The 18,872-nt window shown below is 43.0% G+C and overlaps 1 long non-coding RNA gene across 1 annotated transcript in view; it reads right to left on the bottom strand.

Annotated features, from left to right (window-relative positions):
* Positions 1–1,840: 1,840 nt before the first annotated feature.
* LOC109548850 (uncharacterized) overlaps positions 1,841–18,872 on the bottom strand; it is a 54,796-nt gene continuing 37,764 nt past the window's right edge. Inside the window, exons 3-4 of the long non-coding RNA XR_002175031.3 lie at positions 12,780–12,898; positions 1,841–2,136 (exon numbers count right to left, since the gene is read on the bottom strand). This is a non-coding gene — a long non-coding RNA (uncharacterized lncRNA). The remainder of the gene's footprint in view (positions 2,137–12,779; positions 12,899–18,872) is intronic.

Raw genomic sequence — 18,872 nt, 5'->3', positions numbered from 1 at the left:
TGGGATCCTGCCGGACCGGGGCACGAACCCACGTCCCCTGCCTCGGCAGGCGGACTCTCAACCACTGCGCCACCAGGGAAGCCCACTCATGTTCTTCTTGCGACAGCCTTCATTTCTCTTTTCTGTCTTCACTGGGAAAAGGAGTTTCTCAGTGCACTGCAAATGCTGCAGCTCCCATAGCCCCTCCCCACATAAAGGTGACTGTACTTGTCAGAATTCCTATGACACGCCACACACAGTACCTGTGCTCCGTACCTGCTTTAACAATCTTGAGCTGAAAACAATGGAAGTTGTATTCTGGTTTTGCTTTTTAAAGCCTGAAGCCAGATGCTAGGATCTATTCTGTACTTCCGAATCTCTACTTAGAAAACTTTTCCTTCTCCTTTCTTATAAAGGATTGCGTCAAGAATACACTATGTGGAAAACAAGCACTATTACAATAGCCAGGACCATAGAAGCATCGACAGATGAATGGATAAAGAAGATGTGGCACATGTATACAATGGAATATTACTCAGCCATAAAAGGAGACGAAATTGAGTTATTTGTAGTGAGGTGGATGGACCTAGAGTCTGTCATACAGAGTGAAGTAAGTCAGAAAGAGAAAAACAAATACCGTATGCTAATGCATATATATGGAATCTAAAAAAAAATAGTACTGATGAACCTAGTGGCAGGGCAAGAATAAATACGCAGACATAGAGAATGGACTTGAGGACATGGGGAGCGGGAGGGGGAAGCTGGGGCGAAGTGAGAGAGTGGCATGGACATATATATACTACCATATGTAAAATAGCTAGTGGGAAGCAGCCGCATAGCACAGGGAGATCAGCTCCGTGATTTGTGACCACCTAGAGGGGTGGGATAGGGAGGGTGGGAGGGAAGTGCAAGAGGGAGGAGATATGGGGATATATGTATGTATATGGCTGATTCACTTTGTTGTACAACAGAAACTAACACAGTACTGTGAAGCAATTATACTCCAATAAAGATCTATTAAAAAATAATAATAGGGCTTCCCTGGTGGCGCAGTGGTTGAGAGTCTGCCTGCCAATGCAGGGGACACGGGTTCGTGCCCCAGTCTGGGAAGATCCCACGTGCTGCAGAGCGGCTGGGCCTGTGAGCCATGGCCGCTGAGCCTGCGCGTCCGGAGCCTGTGCTCCGCAACGAAGAGGCCACAGCAGTGAGAGGCCCGCGTACCGAAAAAAAAAAATAATAATAATAATAGTATCTGCCCCTCATTTAAAAAAAAAAGAAAAAAGAAAAAAGAAATCAGTGCATTTCCAGGCCATGAGACTCCAGATGTGTGCTACTGTATCAGCTTTCTATTACCATGGCTACTGCTGTGTAACAAAAAACCACAAGCCCTCATACGCAATATACTTATTGTTCATGCATCTGGAGGTCAGCTAGTTGTCCTGACTGGGCAGCTGGGGTGACTGGGCTCTGCTCTGTGTGTCCTATCTCCCAACAGGCTCTCCCAGGCCTGTTTTCACCACAGTGGTGGAAGGTGCAAGAATGCAAGCAGAGAGATACAGTGACTTTTTTCAAGCCAATGTCTGCATTATGTCTGCTAAAATCCCTCTGTCAAAGAAAGTCACATGGCTGGGCCAGAATCAGAGTGGAAGGGGGCTCTGCAGGGTTACATGGGGAGGGCATGGTTACAGGGAAGGGAGAAAAACAGGGGCTATGAATGCAATCCATCTAGCACAGTCTTCACATGTAACAGTAACTTTCCAGTTCATAGTTACGCTGATCCAACCATCTACTCTTCTCTGCTCTAGGAAAGACAGAACAGCTGCAGAAAGTCCAGGGAAAACAAAGGCATCTGAGAGGAGGGAGAGCAACCAAGTATTTACTGACAGTGCTCTATTCATAATCCACATTTAATTCACATTCAAAAGGATGTATTGACAATCTGCCAGGTTTTAATAGCTCCACCTTTAAGTGGCATCTCTGCAGCAGTAGAAATATCAAGCTTCCTGCCTCCTTGAGAAGCAAGGGCCTGGGCTCGCAAGGTAAACAAAGGGTAATGAAACAGCAAATGGCAGGGTGTCAAGTTGTTGGAAGGTGTCTAGCAGGATGCCACGGAAACACGGTTTCATTCTGGTCTCACTTAACGTCTTCATTAATGATCTGGAAGAGGGAGTAAACAGCACATTAATTATAATCACAAGTGATACTAAATTGGGATTTGTTGCCTCCACCAAAGGAAGGGACTCTGAAAGACCAGGCAGGAGATGGATCCAGCTTGGAAAAGGTGAACAGCATCTAGGAAAACATCACTGCACGTGGCAGGGGATGGAACAAGTCATTTGGAAGCAATGAGGTTAAAAGCCAAGGAAGCTGCCTGAAATCTTTTCTGGGACAACCTAGGGTATTCACACATAAACAAAAGACGTGGCGTCAAGAAATTAGAGACAAGCAAGCTGGAGCAGGAGAGGGGAGAAAGACAACACAATTTGAATGATGAACTAGGGAGCTTGAAAATTTCCCCTTCACAGCTTCCTTCTCCTACTGGCATAGTAGCTCCCAAGGGCAGGGATTTGTGTTGATTTGTTTTCTGCTATATCTCCAGCACCTGGAATTATGCCTGGGACATACAAGCCACTTAATAAACATATGTTGAATGAATGAATGAGGAATGGAGTGTAACTCCTGAAGAAAGAATCAAAAGAGGCTTTCTCTCCATAAGGCACAAACCAGTCAAAGATGGGTTTAAAAGAAAAACAAACAAACAAAACAAACACCGGGGATTGGGAGGAAATGAACAAAGTGGAAATAAATAAAGGTCCCCAGAGAACTGAGACCCTCTTGGCTTTATCATACAGTGCTAATAGTAGTCGCAGTAGTAATAGCTGTAATAGTGGTGATAAGTATCTTCACTGTTCTAAGCGCTTTGCATGAATTATCTTGTTGAATCATCACAAAACACGGAGGCATGTTCTCATTGCCCCCATTTTATACATGAGGTATAGAAAGACTAAGTAACTTTTCCAAGGTCCACAGTGAGAGTGGTGGGATTTAAGTTGATGCAACCATATCCCGTGTTTTTTACTACTATATTACATTGCCTACCACACTGGCTTAAGGGAAAGGGGAGAGGTGGGAGGGAGAGAGGGAGGGCTAAAGGGAAGGGGAAGGAGAGGAAGAAAACCAAAAGGAAAAGTAAACAGAGTCAAAATAGGGCAGATGATTCTTCCCCACCTCCCATCAGGGAACCAAGCTCAGTGTGAGCATGAGACTGAAAACTTAATGCAGCTCTTCTCCCTGTAAGTGTTTCATGGTCTCTGCCCTAAATATCATCTAGTATTTAAAGACACATTTTTTTTTGGTACAAAATACCCCTTAATTCTAAACTGAGTACTTGATCTGGTGCTCAATTGAAGAAACCATCTGTAGTTTTCCTTTATTTTCTTCTTTATTCTTCCATTTCTCAGCTCTCTTCAAGAAAGTAAAAAGTCTGGAAGTTTATGTTTTACACATGTACTCATTATTTTTCTGTACATTATTCCTTATTTTCTTCACATTACTGCATGCCTCTGTCATTTGTACATATCAAGAGTTGAGGATGTAAAACCATATATACTGTACTTTATAGGTGATTTAAGGGACTTCCAAGGGTCATTATTTACAGGAATTGGTTTTTGTCCTACACTTTGACCTTAAAACAAAACCCCTTTGTCCTGTCCTCCTTTGAAACCACTCTACATTGCTTAATGTTTTTGCTCATGGTTCTAATTTTTAAATGATTGTCTTTGTTTTGTCTGATGTTTATTATGTGAATACTTGCAGGTCATAAATTTGTCTTCTGTAATCACCAGCATCTATAGAGGCAACATGGTCTGAGGTGGGACAGGTTGACGCTAAGGCAGAGACAAACCGTGATTGGAGATGGAATCCTGAAACAGCAAGAAACTGGGTCCAGCCCTCAAGGGACTCAAAGGTGTTCTAGTTCCTGAATTTTGTCCTCTGCTTCTAGAATTTTATTCCCTAAATTTCTTCCTTCCTTCCTTCCTCTCTTCCTTCCTTCCTTCCTTCCCTTTTTTGGTTGTTCAATTTGAGTTTCTGTCTCTTACAAACAATTCCTTAATAATGCAATGACCTGGGCTTCCCTGGTGGCACAGTGGTTAAGAATCCACCTGCCAATGCAGGAGACATGGGTTCAAGCCCTGGTCCGCGAAAATCCCACATGCTGCGGAGCAACTAAGCCTGTGTGCCACAACTACTAAGCCTGCACCCTAAAGCCCGCGAGCCACAACTACTGAAGCCCGAACGCCTAGAGCCCACACTCCGCAACAAGAGAAGCCACTGCAATGAGAAGCCTGCACACCGCAGCGAAGAGTAGCCCCCCTTCACCACAACTAGAGAAAAGCCCACTCGAAGACCCAATGCAGCCATAAATAAATAAATAAATAAAAATAATGCAATGACCTTAGGGTCTGTCTAATTTTAAAAGCCTGTACTTTGATTTTGGGATTCTAATATTAACATTGATTGGAGGGGTCAATTTAGTGCTCTAAATTGTGCTCTGGGGGACAATGGGAAACCGTTGTTCCAGATAATTCTCATGCTGTGTTCATCTAGAGAGAACTAAGAATTCACTCCAAGTTTGATGCCCAAGTAGTGATAAATATTCCAGCAAGAAGAATTCCTAAGGCTGATCAAAGGTGGTATAAAATGTTGCTCTCTCAAAATAAAGATGACAATAGAAAAGCATTTTCCAAAGTGTGTTTCTGTTAGAATAGGGTGACCATATAATTTACTCTCCAAACTGGTACACTTTGGGGAATTAAAGTAGATGCCTTTAGCAATTATGCAAGGACAGCAGGTGTAAAATATGACTGGTCACCCCATGTAAAATACGTCTCAACAAAGGGGGTTCCTTGACCTTAAAATTTTGGGAAGTCTGCATACTATATAGTTTCTTCTTGAGAATCACAACACCCATACTATTAAAAGCTCTGAGTCCTATAGTAAAGAAACCCACTAAATGTCATCTAAACCAGCATTTCCCAACTGACTTGATTATGAAATCTTTATTTTCAATAATACCTTCTACCATCCTAGGGACTCAGTGTTCCATAGAGCATACTTCAGAATATGTTGACCTTGAACATGTCTTATTCAATTATAGTGTAACCTGCTATCTCCTGAATCTAGAGGACACCAAAACAAAAATACCTTCCCACCAAGCTCCTATTTGCCTGAAATTTCTACCATTATTTCCTCCTTTAAGGACCTTTTAAAGGATATGCACATTGTAATGGGGTTAGGCATTATGTCATCTGGAGAGAATAACTCATTAGCTAGCTAAACATTAGTGATAATTAGGTTATCTGAATAGCCACTTACCACCCATAGATTCTGAGCGAATGGGTCCCCCAGGAATTGTCTTCAAGGGAGGAATGGGAAAAAAAGGGTCTGGATCGGAGGACACTGGCCTGTGCAGTATTTTAGTGGAGGGTTTGGTATTAATACGGTTCCCAACCTTTACTCCACCAAAGCTCACTTCTCTTTACTGGCTCCCCCATATCCCTAGTTTTAAAAGATGTTGCCTCCCAAATAAACTGAACTTACTCAACTGTAGCATTTGTAACTTTATTGTCATGTTTCCCCTGCCCTTTACTTTCTTACTTCTGAGAAAGCTCCTTCCCAACTTCAACCATGAAGTTCTAGAAAGGGCTTCTCTGGTCTTTTAAAATCCCACCTCTCTGGAACTACTGACTAGTCTAGGGTGAGCCTCCTGGCCAAGCTGGGCCAATCAGGGAGCTTTCCTGGGATTGTTGACATTTGGATCAGAAGGGACAAGTCTCAGTCCCCCTTGGGCTATCAAAGCTGTTGGATGTAGGTGTGGGAGAAGCCAGTTTCCAACCATACGGAGGAAGCCGGTCTTAGACCAGGGTTTCCCAACAACTATTGACAGTTTGAGTCAGATAATCCTTGGGTTTAGGGGGGCTATTCTGTGCATTGTAGAATGTATAGCAGCATCTTGGCCTCTACCCACTAGATGCCAGTAGCATCTCCCCCCAGATATTGCCAAATGTCCCCTGGAGGGTAAAGTCACCCTCCACCATTGGTCGAACCGATCTAGAGAATGAAGCCCGTATTCAGAGAAGAGCACAGGTGAGAGCTAGGAAAATTTGAGAATGTCCTGGTGACATTTAAGGCACTGGTCCCAGTGGTCCCTGAGGCTCAGCACACCCCAGTTCTTCCTGTGGATTGATTTCATGAGCTAATTAATTCCGCTTTTTTTCCCCCTAAGCTGGCTCAAGTTGAATTTCTCTAGTTGCACACAAGGGTGCTGTGTTCATCTATAATTTCCATTTGGATTTTTGACAAACTGAAAATAGCTCACTTCCTTGCTCTCTTCCTCCTGTCTCCCCCCACACCAGGTTCACGATTACATTCAAAGACCCCAAGAGTCAGGGTTCCCCTAACCCTGTCTTAGACTGAGAGCTTTGATGCATGAATGAGGACAGAGGTAGTAAAAGTGAACCCTAAGCTGGATCTAATATGCATCAAAAGAAACTAAAACAGTTTCTTTTCCTTTCTTTCAGCAGCGAGCAGCAGAACTGGGTTTGCCTAAAGATAATTTTTTTAGGGGGATGAGGGCTGTGGGGGAAGGGAAGTTTTGTGTTTTTTTTTCTTCAATAGTGGGAATATGCAAGGCAAAAAATAGAATAGAAAGCTGATGTCTTAGTGTCATAGCAAGCCTTTCTCTGGAGCTGTTATAAGCCGCAGGGAATTTGGCACCAAAGCCAGTGACCATATGCCTGCTGGGTCTGAGGAAAAGATGTGCCCTGTCCTGCCAGCTCAGAGCTACACAGACATTGCCTTTTGAACCACCAGGCCCTGGGCCTCTTCAGAACGACCCCAACCCCTGCTCTAGGACTGAGCCCCCTGACAGCTCCCCCCAACCAAAGTGCACAGGCCAGTGCAAGGTAGAGCTTTCATAGGCCCAGCTTCACCCCAGGTTTGCAGCTGGGAGCAGAGTACCTAGAAAGGGGCAGGGGCTGGTACTCAGGCAGGACACATCAGGATAGCCATAAGGCTGTTAAACTATTGGAATGTTTCCACATTGGTGGGTAAATTGATGCTCTCCTGAGCCAACTGGGCAAACCTTTCCCAAACTTGATGCTCCGGGAACTAAAGGGTTAATCCCACACAGCATGTGGCCCAGGACTCAGCTTCTGAGCAAGCTTGCTTCTCTTCTGATTGGTTGATGCTGGTGCCGTCCTGGTTGTTATATATTTTAATATTAACACTGAAAGGGAAAACCGAATCCTGGGGGAAAGGGATGGGAGGGTGGCAAAGATTTCATTTATTTCCACATTCTGCTTTGGAATGATCCCGCATTGTTGCTTATTCTTTATGGATGCATTTATTCTGAAAGCATTTTGGACTTGCACTTGAAGATGAAGCAGGCTTGGCTCCTGCTGAAGACATTCACGGTCCAGCAGGGGAGAGAAGACATGCACAGTAGGTAGAGAGCGCACAGGTGATGCAGAAGGTGCTCTAGCTGGAAGGCTGCTGGGACTCAGCTGACAATACCTTCACTTCTTCTGGAGGTTGTGAGCTTTCTGTGGTTTCCTGGGAGTTGGGATGATTGGCAGTGTGCACCTGCACTCTCTTTTGGTCCTTCCTGATGGGCGCTGGTAGGAATTTGGCTTACCTCCTACCACGGAAGAAGCACACCATCATCCAGGCCATATCCAGGCTTTGCTGCTACCCACTGAGCCACCAAAGCCACATGTTTGCCACAGGACTGATGCCATTAAACAGAGCTAAATTTAAACTGGAGGGGGCTTCTGTTGTAGCTATTTCCTTGGATTACTTTTACTCTTTCTAATTTAGGCATGACAAGGAGAGAAGCTCCAGCATCCCTCCTTAATTCAACTTAGTCTCAGGTCAAGGGGAAAGAAACCAACCATTTAAAAATGTCTCCTCTTGAGAAGGCAAAGGAAAAGGCTATGGAAAATGGTGAACTGAGTTCATTCTGGTCAAAATATAAGAAAGACCCCAAAATGACCCCTTCAATAAATATTCTCTCCCCTTCATCCTATATCTATTTGTCCTTCCACAATATCACCCCATCCCTCTGCCATCCTGGCCCCATTAAAGCAGGATCCTATGCTCATGCAACAGTCAACTATTAACTGATAAGGCTTAACAACTCCCAGTAGGTATTTGCATTTTAATAGAGAATTATTGAAGACCAAAAAACTTTCAGAGTCCGAAAGAACAAAGCACCGAGTTAGAGACTGTGAGGTAGATATTTGGGAGAGCAGAAAATTGTCCAGATTACTCTCAAGCTTAACATGTTTATTTTGTCCCCTTCACAAGGGACATTTGTCAAACCCCCTTCATGTGTTCTCCCCTCTGATCCCCACTCCCATCCCATCTCTACAAACACATTAGCTATGGGGTACCTGAGAGAGAGAGCCGTCTTTTATTTAGTGAAAATTCTGATAAACCATTCTGGTTATGGAAGACTAGCACTCAGGGTGGGGGGGGGGTGAATTGGTTGGCTTAGGAAGATATAAAGAGAGGGTGGCTGGGTTGGAGGCTATCCTCTAAAATGGAGGAAATAAGAAAAAAGAGATGTAAAAAAGAAACGAATGGAGAATATGGGGATAGATCATGTCTTCATATGGAAGACTGGCCAGTAAGAAGTTCATGGTACAAGAAAGACCAATGGACTTAATAGGGATATTTAACGTTTAATTTTAAGTTGGGGTGTGTATGTATGCATATGCACTTGCATGTGCTACACTGAGTTAAAAGCAGCCCCCATACCCTCAAAATTTCAGTAAAAGTTTGCTATGCCTGTGTCAACATGCAATTTTAGGGAAGTGCATGTGCTTGAGTAAGCAGTACTGGCTGCAATCCCAGATAAACACCGAAACAAATGAACCTGAACACAACACGTCTTCATTTCTCACCCTGGCCACAATGAGGACACGGCATTTGAAACACATGGCCTCCAAGGTCAAGGACCTGCATGATGTTAAGAATGACACCGATCGCGCAGTGTGGAAAAGGAACAGCATAGAGGACGTAGAATGGAGATTGAGAATCAAACGGAAGCAGGAAACTGAAGCCAGAGGTGACTGGGAGGAACTTAAAAGTCACAGAGAATAGTATGGTTTTTTGGGAGGGATGCTGATTTCTGGCAAAAGTGAGATAGGAATTTGAGTTGATCTTTAAATCTTTAAAGACAAGGTGATTGCAGGCTGAGAGAATTGGGGACATCTAGATCGCTGACATTTAGTCACTCTGAGATAGGGGTACCTGCCCTTCCCCCAGTGGTATTTCCAATATGTGCCTGTTTCAATCTTCTGGCCATCTTTAGCATGGACATGGAAAGAATAAATTAATTTTCCAGGAAAAATGGGAAGTCAACTGTTTCCACTCTTAGACAAAAGACCATGAAAAGGCACAGGCTAACAAGCCGTTGGGCCTGAAATGACAAAAGCAGCAGCATCCTTGAGTAGGGTTGTTCTCAGTAATGGGACACAGGATGGGCCACAGCACCACCCAATGGGGAACTCTGTTTTCAGGCCAGGTCCCAAGTAAAAAGAGACTCTTCCCACCAAAGGGGTGCAAAATCCTGCTCACACGTTTACAGATAGTGTTTGGGAAACAGCAGCTAGACCACAGAGAGGGAGAGAAGTGCATGGTTAGCACCCTCAAAGGTGCAGCCACAATATAAATGCTAATGTGAAAACTATGCAGGACTTCAAAGGGATCTGCCTGGCTGCAGAAACCACGGCTGACACAGGTCAGCTTGAGAGAACTCATGGCCAACAGAGAGAGGGCTCAGAATAGAGACAGAGTCACAGGCCCAAGAACCTAGACCAAAAATTTACAAAAAGGACAGGAGAGAGGCCAAGCCTCCCTAGACAATATACATAGAGGGGATTTTGAACATTGTGGATGCCAATGCCAAGAACTTTCTGCAAATAGCAATGAGGGCACAGGAGTGGCTGCCCTAAGATCTATTCTTCATTCTCCTCCTGCTCTGCTCTATATCCCACAAGGTGTCTGTGTTAAGAGGGTGAGAGATGGGCTGACCCTGCAGCTGCATTTCCCAGGCTGCCCTGGGCTCAGCCACGGGGAGGCAGTCGTGGGAGACTGGAGCTGGAGGAGGGAGAAGCAGGGACTTCCTCTAGCAAGGGCTGTGTCTGAGCTGCCAGCTCCTGCCAGCTAGGCCTGTGGCGGTTCCTGTGTCTCCAGGTGACCCCGGCCCCTGGGCTCCAGCAATGCTGCCTTCCCCCTTTGTCCCTCCAGCTCAGAGGCGGCAGTGGCCTTCTGCTGTTGCAAATCTCTGGGCCGCCTCGATCTCCCATTTGTCTTCTTAACATTTCCATCACCCATGTAACCAATTCCCCACATTAAGCTCCCTCTGTTTTAAATATCCAGAAGGTTTCCGCCGTCCTGGTTAGAACCTGGCCAATATAGCCCTGAAATAGGAAATATCATCATGCAGAACAATAGGGGGATGAGACGTTGTGGGCATAACCATGAAGAAGTGGAACACAGGCCGAGGACCTACACCCCATTGGTTAAGGACCCCACCCCAACCTAGAGAGAGGGTACTGGAAGGTAACACTGGAAGAAGGCTGGTTATGCTTAAGCAAACATTTAGTGAAGTGTTTGAACACAGTTTTCATTCCAGTGTGTGGATTCAGTGATTCTCCCCCAATCTTTTTGTAATGTTAATGAATGTGGGCTCTATGAGATCAAAATTTTTGATATGGAAATAATTTTACTCACAGAAAAGTGGCAAACATAAGAATAGGACAAAGGACACCCATGAGCCCTATCCCCAGATTGACATACTGCTGGCATTTTATTCATGTGCATAATAATGTACTCCCTCTCATATATAAAACTTACGTGATTATTTTAATTGCACAACCATACTATATAATTACATAATACTTTTCTGAACATTTGAGAGTAGGTTGCCTACATCATGGCCTGTTACCCCTAATTACTTCAGTGTGTATTTCCTAAGAATTGGGATATTCTAAATCACCATAACACAGTTATCAACTTCAGTGAATTTAACTCTTATCTAACGTGTTTAGGGTATTCCAACTGATAATTGACCCAATGATGTCAATTGACCTAATACTGTTTATAGCACTTTTTTCCCAGCTCAGCCTTTCTTTGTATTTTATGACACTGACACTTTTGAAGACTATAATGCTTCTCTCTCTCCCTCTCTCTCTTTCAGTAGAACTTTCCTCATTTGGGATTGGTCTGATATTTCCTCATAGTTATATTCAGGTTAGGCATTCCCGACCAGAATACATCATTGATGTGTCCTTCTCAATGAATGACATTTGAAAGCACACACCATCCCTCTGCCCCTCATGGGTGATATCAATCTTTATCATCTGGTCGAGATGTTGTGCGATTTCTGCACTGAATAGTTACTGTTCTTTCCCTTGCAAATGGTGACCAGTCTCTAGAGAGACACTTAAGGCCATGCAGATCTCCTGCTCCTTGTGAAAATTACCTCCTAGATTTAATCTATTGGTGATTCTTGCCTAAGCCAATCTTTATTATGATAGTAATAAAATGGTAATTTCCCACTTCAGCACTCCCTGTCCATTGACTGGTGAGAATTTGGCATTTTACTATAAGCAAGAGCCTTCCCTTCTCCCTTGTGTGTTTGTTTATCTACCTATTATTACAATGGATTCATCAATTTCTAATTTTTCAATAGTTTATAATTCACTGTTTTCCTTAGTTATTTGATATTCACATTATCCCAGATTTTGCTGGTGGGAACCCTTTCAAGCAGGCTCTTGGGTCCTCCCTACATGCACTCATCATTTTTTTAAGCACTTCCTTACGCTCTAGTATTTATTAGAAGATGTCTGAGGCTCATCTTGTACTTCCCAGGGGAGGGATTTTTGTATGTTTTGTTCATTGGTATCTCTAGTACTGAGAACCACGCCTGATCATAATAGGTGCTCAATAAATATACGTTGATTGATCGAATAAGGTTCTGAATTAAAACCCTCTTCAGGTACTAAGACAGATAACTGGGCTGGACAAAACCTAAATGTTAAAGTTAAGATTTTGGTGGCCAAAAGTCTTTGAAAATGTTTAAACCCTGTAACCTACTAATTCTATTTCTAGGAATCATTCCTAAAAGGAATAATCTGAAATTAATATAAAATGCGATTGCACAATGATATGAATATAGTATTATTTGCACAAGGAAAATTTAGACACAACGTCCAGAACTGGGGGAATGGTTAGGTAAATCTATGCCACATTCTCATGCTGTCATATAAAGCAGCCATTAGAAGTTAGATTTCTGGAAATTTATTAATAATGTTATAAAATGCTTTTGCTCTGATATCAAGTGGAAAAGAAGCGTCCAAAACTGAATAAATAGTATACCTGAAACATATTAAAATACACATACAAGAAAAATCAGAAGAAAATATAGAAAAATTTTAGGAGGAATTGCCTCTGTGTGGTAGGATTATGTGTTTTTCTTCTTTTTACTTTCTTTTGCATTTCCAATTTTTCTACAATGTGCCTGCATTTCTTTTATAACTAGAAAAGTTAAGTTTTTGAGAAGCAAAAAAACATGAATGTGCCTAATGAGAATAAGCTAAGCGGTATCCCTCATGTTTGCTTTGTGCGCTACATGTTTCAAAACCAGTCCCATGTTCTGAAAAGCACTTCTGACCAAACAAAATAGACGAGTGTAGAACACTTTCAAGACATTATCAAATAAGATCCTTTACCTGGAACACTGCACCAGGCTTCTTCTATCTGTCAACATCTTTTCCGTCCTTCAAGGTGTCTTCCTTTGATTTCTTGCAAAAGCAGACCCTAAGACAAGGGTTTGGGTGCAGGTGTCTTCCTTGAAAGAGGAGAGTGATAAGGTGTGTGTTAATGAGCAGTTTACTACTGAGAGTAACCTGGGGCTCAGTTCCCAAGGGGGTCATCTGAGGAATTTCGAAAATGTGCCACAGAATTATTCCACCCAGGATGGGGAAGCTGGGGTATGGATTCCTCAGCTCCTATGTCTTGCTGGCTGAGGGTTGCCTCTGGGGGCATTAACTCTGACACTTGCAGGCTCCCCTGCAAGGAGACAGAGCAAACTTTGATGACCCTGGAAAAAGCCTCAAGCAGAGAAGCAGAGAGTCCCTTGAGGTGAGAAGCTGGCAGGCTGTCCCCCACAGCTGCTGTGAGCTCAAGGTCCTGGTATGAACTGGGGTGAGGCATCAACCGCACCTGCTACAGTGTCCCAGTTCTGATTTATCCCCACACCAAAGAAGATTTCAAGTCTGTCATAAAAACATCAATCTCTTCCTTCATCTGTACTTCCATAGCCCTTTTCTTTATGATGCCAGTACTTTCTGCGTGAGCTTAGGTACCTCTTTATGCATCAGTTTCTTCATCTGTAAAATGGGGATGATACTAGTTCCTGTGGTAGATTACAAAAATGTCTACTACGATTCTTTACTGCTCTGGCATCCATGCCCTTCACAGAATAACTCTGCAGCTCCTCTCTTTAAGAGGTGGAGCCTCTACCCCATTCCCTGAATCTAGGTTACCCTTGTAAATTTGCTTTGGCCAAGTGCAGATGAAGCAGAATTGACTGTGTGCCAGTTTCGAGATTCGTCCTCTAGAGGTTTGTGTGCTTCCACGTGCTTCTTGGAATCCTGCCTCTGCCATGAGAATAAGCAAGAGCTAGCCTGCTGGAGGAGGAAAGACAGAGTAAAATGGAAGCAAAGTGTCTCATCTGAGACCTTCTCAGACCAGCCAGTCCCCAGCCACCCAGATGCATGGGAGAACTCAGCCAAGGTGCCTCGGCCAACAGCCCGCTGCCCCAGAAGCAGAAGCTGCCAGCCAATGCTCAGACTTGTGAGCAAAAATAAATGTTGTTGCGTGCCACTGAGGTTTTATGGTTGCTACACAGCCTTATTATGGTAACAGATAACTGATACAGCACTGATTTCCCTAAGGATTAAAGATATATGTAAACACTGCAGGATTTTGCACAGGGCCAGGACCATGATACCCTTTCCTCAAATGTTAATTATTATTGTTATAAAACTATCGCACCATCACAGTGTGCCATGTTTTCAGATTATTTATATATATGTCGGTTTCTCTTACTAAACTAGGGGCTCCTGGATGATAGGAAACCAGATCCAATTCATCCCTGATGACATAGTTCTCTACACTCAGGAACCCATAATTTAGTAGGGGGACAGATGTGTGCAGAAAGTCAGCTGTGGGGACTAGAGGTAGCAAAAGTCCAAAAGTGCTGAACGCAGAGCTGAGCACGGAGAAGATGCCCAATGATGATGAAATAAATAATGCAAACCAAGCATCCCCAACGTCAGGGCATTTTTACGCAAGGTGAGATCTGTAAGGACTGGGCCAGCCCTCACCTCCACCTCACAGAAGCACAGCCAAGGCAATGATGAGCTTATTTGGTGGTTTTACAGCTAAATATGGCTGCGGCTCATGCTTTCAAGCTCTGTCTTCCTCCAGAGACCAACCATCACATGATGAAAAAACTAATTAGAGCGAGCATGATGCCCAGAATAAGCAGCCTATTAAGGAAAGTTGAGTCGAATGCAAAAAGACATCTATTATAAATATATTCTCAATAAGTATTTACTTGTGTGTGTGTGTGTTTCCCCCAACCTTTCTAAGGGAGTTTATTGTTTGAGAAAAGTCCTGGGAAAAAATAAGAATATTTTTACGATTTGACTCCTGGTCCCCAGAGAGCTCCTCTCTGAGGCTAGCAGGCCGCATGGAGCCAAGTCCCAGCAGGAACACGCAGAGAGCACACGCTGAGCCTGGAGAGCAGGTTAACACAGCCTCAGACAGATTCATCTTCATTGCATGTCCTCGACAGCCTCTCAACTTAGGTCAAGTCCATGGCGAACCAAAGGATTTTATTAGAGGCAGGGAGAAGTGGTGGAGAGCACGTGGACTAACTCGGATTCCATTCCCAATTCCATGACCCACAAGCCCGGGGACCTTGACCTAGTTACTTAATTTCTCTGAGTCTCAATTCCCTCATCTGTAAAATAGGGATAATAAGAGTCACCTTGCTGGGTAGGTATGAAGAACAGAGAAGGCGCACGAAGTGTCTGACTCTTTGTGGCAGGAGCTTAGGGGCAGGATAGCCTCATGGTTAAGCAATTGGGCTGGAGAGCCAGATGGCCTGTGTTTATTCCAGCACTGCCACTTGCTAAGGGTCCTCAACCTCTCTGTGCATCAGATTATATAAAATTTGTAAAGTGGGGGAAATTACCGCTAGCTCTTAAGGTTGTCATGAGGATTAATTGAGTTTGAATATGTAAAGTCCTTAGAACAGTATCTGGTACATGGCAAGTACTCAGTGTTAGCTACTATTGTTCTTCAAATCGAGTTATTAATAGAAATCTCTGATGACCAAAGACCTCCTAATCATTTCACTTTAGTCCAGATATCAGCTGCAATAAATACATTAGCTCCTACGCACAAATGGCAAGAGTGGATTTAAGCAAATCATAACTTAGTGAGTCACAATTCCTGTTTATAAGCAGAGAAACACAATTCAATTTTATAGGCAGCTGGGCTGCTAATTAAGAAGAAGCCCTTAATTACAGCACCTGATGTAGGAGATCTGTCTTGTGCTCACTCGCCTTATTTTGCCCACCTCTTCTCCCTCTATCTATCGTTCATCTATTTCTCTGCATTTTATTTATTTCCCTGTCTCCTCAGAGGAGAGGGTAGGTCAGTTGTCTAGAGACCTAAATTCTAAAACTGCTCCCTGGCTCTGGAACTCACACATCTCTGCTTGAAGTAAGAACGGTGCTCAACTCACCAAGCTGGGGCTCTGAGGATAATGCAGGCAGATGTGAAGCAGCCACAGGAGTTTGGGGGAGCTGAGAAAATGGCCCATAGGGTTGACCCAAGGGAAATGAAAACCTATGTCCATATGAAAATCTGTATGCAGATATTTATAGTGCCTTGACTCATAATCACCCAAACCTGGAAACAACCCAAATGTCCTTTAACTGTGAATGGATAAACAAACCGTGGTACATGCACACAATTGAATACTGTTCAGCTATAACAAAGAATAAGCCACCAGTACAGGCACATCATGGGTGCATCTCAAATGCATTAGCTGAGTAAAAGGAGGCAGACTCAAAAGGCTACATAGTGTAATGTTTCATTAATACAACTTTCTGAAAAAGGCAAAACTATAGAGCCCGAAAACAGATCAGTGATTGCCGGGGCCTGGGGATGGGGGAGGGGAGTCAGCATCAAAGGGCCTTAGGGAATTTGGAGAAGGACTGGGAATGTTCTATACCTTGATTGTGGTGATTACACAGCACATGTGTTTGTCAAAACTCATAGAACTCTTCTTTGGAGAAATGTCTATTTAGGTCTTCTGCCCATTTTTGGATTGGGTTGTTTGCTTTTTTGTTATTGAGCTGCTTGTAAATTTTGGAGATTAATCCTTTGTCAGTTGATTCATTTGCAAATATTTTCTCCCATTCTGAGGGTTGTCTTTTGGTCTTGTTTATGGTTTCCTTTGCTGTGCAAAAGCTTTGAAGTTTCATTAGGTCCCATTTGTTTATTTTTGTTTTTATTTCCATTTCTCTAAGAGGTGGGTCAAAAAGGATCTTGCTGTGATTTATGTCACAGAGTGTTCTGCCTATGTTTTCCTCTAAGAGTTTGATAGTTTCTGGCCTTACATTTAGGTCTTTAATCCATTCTGAGCTTATTTTTGTGTATGGTGTTAGGGAGTGTTCTAATCTCATACTTTTACATGTACCTGTCCAGTTTTCCCAGCACCACTTATTGAAGAGGCTGTCCTTTCTCCACTGTATATTCCTGCCTCCTTTATCAAACATAAGGTGACCATATGTGTGTGGGTTTATCTCTGGGCTTTCTATCCTGTTCCATTGATCTATATTTCTGTTTTTGTGTCAGTACCATACTGTCTTGATTACTGTAGCTTTGTAGTATAGTCTGAAGTCCAGGAGCCTGATTCCTCCAGCTCCGTTTTTCATTCTCAAGATTGCTTTGGCTATTCGGGGTCTTTTGTGTTTCCAAGATATACAGATTGCCAACAAGCACATGAAAGAATGCTCAACATCATTAATCATTAGAGAAATGGAAATCAAAACTACAATGAGATATCATCTCACACCAGTCAGAATGGCCATCATCAAAAAATCTAGAAACAATAAATGCTGGATAGGGTGTGGAGAAAAGGGAACACTCTTGCACTGCTGGTGGGAATGTGAATTGGTTCAGCCACTATGGAGAACAGTATGGAGGTTCCTTAAAAAACTACAAATAGAGCTACCATACGACCCAGCAATCCCACTACTGGGCATATAGCCTGAGAAAACCATAATTCCAAGAGTCATGTACCAAAATGTTCATTGCAGCTCTATTTACAATAGCCAGGAGATGGAAGCAACCTAAGTGCCCATCAATGGATGAATGGATAAAGAAGATGTGGCACATATATACAATGGACTATTACTCAGCCATAAGAAGAAACGAAATTGAGTTATTTGTAGTGAGGTGGATGGACCTAGAGTCTGTCATACAGAGTGAAGTAAGTCAGAAAGAGAAAGACAAATACCGTATGCTAACACATATATATGGAATCTAAGAAAAAAAAAATGTCATGAAGAACCTAGGGGTAAGATGGGAATAAATACACAGACCTACTAGAGAATGGACTTGAGGATATGGGGAGGGGGAAGGGTAAGCTGAGACATAGTGAGAGAGTGGCATGGACATATCTACACTACCAAATGTAAAATAGATAGCTAGTGGGAAGCAGCTGCATGGCACAGGGAGATCAGCTCTGTGCTTTGTGACCACCTAGCAGGGTGGGATAGGGAGGGTGGGAGGGAGGGAGACGCAAGAGGGAAGAGATATGGGAACATATGTATATGTATAACTGATTCACTTTGTTAGAAAGCAGAAACTAACACACCATTGTAAAGCAATTATACTCCAATAAAGATGTAAAAAAAAAAAAACCCCAAAAACTCATAGAACTCTATATCAGAATAGGTACATTTTCCTGCATGTAAATTACACCTCAGTAAACCTAACTTTACATTTAAATGGTCCATTGGGACCATGAAGCAGCAGATTAAAGGACCTTGGCACTTTCCAACGTCAAACAAATAACTGCTATTTTTTCCTGCCTTATATTTTTATTTTATGCATTTCTTGACATCCCTGTTAGCCGTTGAAATATGCATTTTTGAAAGCAGGGGGCAATTAATCTCATCAAATATAATAACTTTAGGATAAAAAAAGTCTTTTCCAAATTAAATTAGCCTTGCAGGAAGAATCAGATATGAATTCCATTGGGCAAAACATGTTAACAGCCGCTACCCACGTCAGATGATGCATAGGATGGGATGTGTGTGTTTCAGACTCCGGAGAAGAGGGGACAGCTTGTTTTGCCCAAATGATTCTTATCTGACCTCAATGCACAATGAACTCAGGGAAGCTGTTCCTACAAAATTAGGGCACAGTTGAATATAGACACGTGCCAGATGGGTATTCCCAGAAGAACAGCTTTGTCCAAGTGAAAGAATGACAACGTAGATAATGATCCAAGAATTCACAGTTTGAGATCCCTCAAACTGCCCAGGATCTAGCGTTGCAGAACGAGACCTAAGTTTCACAGTTCATCACAGAAGTGTAAACGAGGGTGGATTGATTGTCGTGAGCTTTTTCCACCATTGAAGTGATTTTTGTCAGCTTAAAACACACCGCACTAATGAATCATTAGTGCCAGCTTTTCGTAGAACATGAGAGTGCCAGAAAAACTATCAGTGGAT

Source organism: Tursiops truncatus, chromosome 5 (genome assembly GCF_011762595.2).
Source record: "Tursiops truncatus isolate mTurTru1 chromosome 5, mTurTru1.mat.Y, whole genome shotgun sequence".
Lineage (NCBI taxonomy): Eukaryota > Metazoa > Chordata > Mammalia > Artiodactyla > Delphinidae > Tursiops > Tursiops truncatus.
Note: the sequence above shows the minus strand (reverse complement) of the source record. Positions and strands in the feature narration are given on the sequence as shown.